Here is a 6,000-nt window from a genome sequence, read left to right as displayed (position 1 = left end):
TCAGTTATTCACGGGTCAACCGTCCTCAATGCCACTGAACTGTACACTTAAAAATAGTAAAGGGACTTCCCTGGTGGCGCAGTGGTTAAGAATCCACCTGCCAACACAGGGGACATGGGTTTGATCCCTGGTCAGGGAAGATCCCACATGCTGCGGATCAACTAAGCCCGTGCACCACAACTATGGAGCCTGTGCTCTAGAGCCCACGAGCCACAACTACTGAAGCCCACACACTCTACAGCCCACGTGCCACAACCACTGAGCCCACGTGCTGCAACTACTGAAGCCCGTGCGCCTAGAGCCCGTGCTCTGCAACAAGAGAAGCCACTGCAATGAGAAGCCAGCACACCGCAACAGAGTAGCCCCCGCTCGCCGCAAGTAGAGAAAGCCGCCTGCAGCAACAAAGACCCAATGCAGCCCCCCCAAAAAAAAAACAGTTAAAATGGTAAAGTTTATGTTATGTACATTTTACCACAATTTTAAAAAATGCCTTCTAAGACTACTGCTTCCAGGAATAACAAGGATAAGAGGTGCTCTCCTGCTCAAAACACTGAAACACCAGAAAAAAAAAAAAAAGAAACAATGATACGCAGACACTGGGCATCAGGCAGCACAAGACTAATCCTCCAGAAAGGGGAAAAAATGAGGTGAGCCATATAATGTCCCCAACTTACTGTATGGACAGAGTTTCCAGACTACAGCATAGGGAGGGGAAACCCCAATGGAGGGCCATGGGCTCCCTGAATTGAGGAAATGGAGCTGAGAGTAGAAAGAGGCCAAGGCAGCCAGAGTTGAGAAGGCAGAGTACCCAGAGAAAAGGAAATCATACAGAGAGTCCCAGAGATTTGCAGAGGGTCCCCCTTGAGTCTTCAGCTGAGTACTGATCAACACATGCAAATAAAGAAACTAACAGACTGGAGAAAGAATCACTCAAAAGGACTGGAGGGAATAACCCCTATGCTTCACTCAGGACCAGGAATTGTCCCAAACAGCTAGAATACAAAGGTTTGTAATTTACAAGTCATCAGATAGAATACTCAGAAGGTACTGCTACAGTAGTAAAGAAAAAATTAGCCCCAGCTAAAATCTACTCTAGTCTGAACAAAGTTTAAAGCAAATGATAAACGTATCAAACTACTTCCAAGTAACCTAACTACACTGCAGAACAAAGCTCAAGAATATTTACAGGTATAGAAAAATATCTGCCATACAATAAGATAAAAGCTATACTGTCAAGCATTCAATAAAAAATTACCAGACATGCAAAGAAGCAGGGAAACATGACCCATAATGATGAGAAAATTAATCAACAGAAACAGACCAAAAAAGAGTATAAATGATAGAATTAGACAAGGACATTAAAAGTTATTATAACCTATACACTACCAAATGTAAAATAGCTTTTTTTCAAGTGATTAAAATAGTTAATCATTTAACCAAAAAAAAAAAAAAAAGTTATTATAACCATATTCAAGAAGGTAGAGGAAATGCTAAGCATGTTAAGTAGAGACACAGAAATACTGAAAAGACCTAAAGTGAACTTCTAGACTTGAAAATTACAATGTCTGAGATGAAAAATACTTTTGGTGGGATTACAAACAGATCAAACACTGTAGTAAAAAAAAATATTAGTAAGCTTAAAGACATACAAATACTACCCAAAATGAAACATAGAGAAAAAAAAAGACTGAAAAAAATGAACATAATATCATTGAGCTGTAAGATAACTTCAAGTAGCCTAATATTCCTGTAATTGGACACCACAGGAAAAAAAAGGGAGAAGAACAAGAAAAAGATTTGACTAAATAATGGCTGAGAAGGACTTCCGTTGTGGTCCAGGGGATAAGACTCCACACTGCCAATGCAGGGGGCCCGGGTTTGATCCCTGGTTGGGGAACTAGATCCTGCATGCATGCCACAACTAAGAAGTCTGCATGCTGCAACAAAGACCCAGTGCAGCCAAAATAAATAAATATTTCTAAATTTTAAAAATAATAATGGCTGAGAATTTTCTAAATTTGATGAAAATCATAAACCCACAAATCCAAGAAATTCAATGAACCATAAACATAAGAATCATGAAGAAAACTAAATCAAAGGCACATCATAATCAAAATGCTTAACACCATTGATAAAGAGAAAATCTTAAAAAGCAGCCAGAGAAAAAAGGTACGTTACATATGGGGAAGCAAAGATAAGAATGACATGAGACGTCACACTGGGAACAAAGTGACCCCAAAGACAATGAAGCAAATATATTTAGAGAACTGAAAACAAAAAGCTATCAACACAGACTTGTATATTCACCAAAGATACATTTCACAAAAAGGTGAAATAAAGAGTTTTTCGGATATTTAAAAGCTGAATGAATTCATCACTAGAGGACCTGATTCACAAAAAATGTTAAAGGAAGTCCTCCGGGCAGAAGTAATACCAGAATGAAATCTGTATCTACATAAAGGAAGAAAGAATACTAGAAATACTACATACATAAATATAAAAGAGAGTTTTCCCCCTATTTAAAAAATCTCCTTAAGAGATCGTTGCCAAAACTTCAAAGTTCTTACCCCCTCCCAACACACACATGTAACTATGTAAGGTGATGGATGTGTTGACTAACCTTATTATGGTAATCACTTTGCAGTATAAAGCTGGGAGGGGGGAAGAAGTCATTGAGATGCATAGCCTTAGCTATTAAAAAAGTACAAATCAAAACTACATGAGATGGCATTTCAAACCCATTAGGATGGCTATAATCAAAAAGATGAGAAATAGCAAGTGCCAATGAGAATGTGACGAAGTTGGAACACTCATATATTGCTGGTGGGGATGTAAAATGGTGCAGCCAGCCACTCTAGAAAACAGTCTGGCGGTTTCTCAAAAAGTTAAATGTAGAGTTCCCATGTGACCCAGCATTTCCACTGCTAGGTACATACCCAAGAGAAATAAAAACATATGTCCATATAAAGACTTGAACATGAATGTTCATTCCAGCATTATTCATAAAAGTCAAAAAGTGGAAGCAGACAAAATGTCCATCCACTGAAGAACGGATAAATAAAATGTGGTGTATTCATACAATGGAATAGTATTCAGCAATTAAAAAGAAACAAAGTACTGATACATGCTATAAAATAGATGAACTCTGAAAACATTATGCTAAGTGAAAGAAGGCAATCACAAAAGGCCGTATATGCTATGATTCCATTTATATCAAATGTCCAGAATAGACAAATCTATAGAGACAAAAGTAAATTAGCAGTCACCTAGAATTTAGGAGGATGGAGGAAATGGGAGCGACTGTTAAAAGATATAAAGTTTCACTTTGGGGTGATGAAGATATTCTAAAATTGACTGTGGCGATTGTTGCACAACTCTGCGTATACTGAAAACGATGTAATTATATAGTTTAAATGGGTGAATTGTATAGTATGTGAATTACATCTTAATAAAGTTGTTAGAAAAGAGGCAGTTGACTGTTTATAACAAAAACAATTGCAATGTATTATAATTAGAGTTTATAATTTATAGGGTTTAAAATGTACAGCAACAATAACACAAAGGCCAGGAGGGGGAAATGGAAGAATACTGTAGTAAGGTACTCATAAGAAAACTGGCACGGTATTATCCATATTTGAAGGAAGTTAAAAATGCATATTATAAATCATAAATCAACAACTAAAATCAAATAGATAATAAACCAAAATATTTAATACACAATTATTCAAAAATATGGCAAAAAGAGGAAAGTGGGAATGAAAAGATACTACAAATAGGAAACAAATAGCAAGATGGTGGATTTAAACCCAACAATACCAACAATTACATCAAATGTAAATGTCCAGACACCCTAATTAAAAGGCATAAATTGTCAGGTTGGCCAGAAATGTTAATACCTAACTATATGCTGCTTACAAAATACCTAGTTTAAATATAAAGACAATTCGGTTAAAAGTAAAGGAATCGGAAAAGATATACTGTTCCAACACTAACCAAAAGAAAACTGGAGTAACTATGTTAATATAAGACAAAGTAGATATGAGACCAAAGAATATTACTGGAAATAAAAAAACGGCCATTTCATAACGATAAGGAGTCAATTCATCAAGAGGACATATACTAAATATTTACGTACCTAATAACACAGCTTCAAAACACACAAAGTAAAATCTGTTAGAACTCCAAGAAGAGAGAAATCTGCAATTACAGTCAGAAGTTTCACACTCTAATTGGGAGAACAAATTGACAGAAAATCAGAAAGTATATAGAAGGCTTGAACAACACTATCAACTAATTTCACTGCTTGATTGACATTTACAGAACACTTGACCTACCAACAGCAGAATACACATTCTTTTTAAGTGCACATGGAATGTTTGCCAAGTTTTGGCCCTATATCGTGGGCCATAAACCAACTCAATAATTTTAAAAGGATTCAAATCATACGAAGTATGCTCTCTGACTCATGGAAATAACAAAATTAATAAATTAGAAATAACAAAAAGATATATGAAAAACCCCAAATATTTGGAAACTAAATAACATATTTTTAAAACAACCCAATGGGTCAAAGAGAAAATCAAAATCAAAATTAAAAAGTATTCTGAACTTAATCAAAATGAAAACACAACAATCCAGGTCCAGATGGGTTTAATGACAAACTCTACCAAACATTTATGAAAGACACAGTACCAACTCTACACAAACTTTTAGAAAATCAGAAAGGAGGAATACTTCTAAACTCACCGTATGAGGCCAAAAATAACCCTGTTATCAAAACCAGAGGAAAGACATTACCAGAAAAGATAATATAGACTAATATTCCTCATGCACATAGACGCAAAAATTCTAAAACAAATTAGAAAATCAAATTCAACAATACGAAAAAGGATGGTTAAATGGGATTTATCCCAGGAAAGTAAGACTGCCTGAATATTTTAAAGTCAATCAGTATAATTTACCATATTAACAGACTGAAAAAGGAAAACTGTATGACCATCCAAATGGACACAGAAGAGGCATCTGGCAAATCCAACATTAATTTCTGACTTAAAAAAAACTCTCAGCCAATTAGGAATATAAAAGAACTTGCTCAATCTATCAAGGGCATCTATGGAAAACCTACATTCTTAGTGGTAAAATATTGAGGGCTTTCAGAATACGTGGTGGCAGAAGTTTCTGTTGCGGCCTGGGAACCTGAGCTCTTTTGGCTGCAGGGGAAGAAGTGTCCAGCGGATAAATAGCTAGAGATCCAAGTCAGCCCAGCAGGGGCAAATTCTGACTCCGACATTTTCCAGCTACGTGACCTTGGGGAAGTTATGTTACCTTTGGGGTTTGTTTCCTCACCTGTAAAACGGGGGTAAGAGTTAGCTCTGCTCTGCAGGGTACTTGGGAGAAATTAAGTGCTGCGATGTGTGTAATCACTCCATGCAGTAGCCAGGACATTCTACTACACTTGAGAAACAGTCATTCATGAAAAGCATGTTGGGCGACAGTGAGGGGCAGAGGCTGTGTCTGGGGGAGGTGAGGAAGGTTGGATGGGGGCTGGAGGTACCAGATTCGGAGGCCGCCAAGGCCAGTTTGCAGTGGTGGCTCTGACCCTGAACTGGGGTGTTTTTCTAAGTGTTTATTGAGCAGCTAACTCTGTACAAGTACACTCATTAATCCTCATTATACGCATGTGGAAACTGAAGCTCCAAGAGGTGAAATAATTTGCCAGCCACACCACTGAAGGGATGCAGGCAGTGTGGCAGGAAGAGAGGGGAGGTTCCGGTGCCAGCCCGCGGTGCGAGCACTGGAAGGGGGCCGGCTGCTGCGGGCCAGGGGCTACGTTAGGCCCCGGTGTGGGAAGTGAAGCGGGGAAGAGGCTGACGACCGGGCGGTGGAGGGTGGCAGTGAATGAAGGGGCTCAGGCCTGGATACGTGGACCCACCGGTGTCCCCAGAGCCCTCTAAGGCAGATCCGCTGAAGGCAGCTCCTTGGGGCCTGACTGGGCCCAGA

This window comes from Eschrichtius robustus, chromosome 6, assembly GCF_028021215.1.
Source record: "Eschrichtius robustus isolate mEscRob2 chromosome 6, mEscRob2.pri, whole genome shotgun sequence".
NCBI lineage: Eukaryota > Metazoa > Chordata > Mammalia > Artiodactyla > Eschrichtiidae > Eschrichtius > Eschrichtius robustus.
This window is presented reverse-complemented; position numbering follows the sequence as displayed.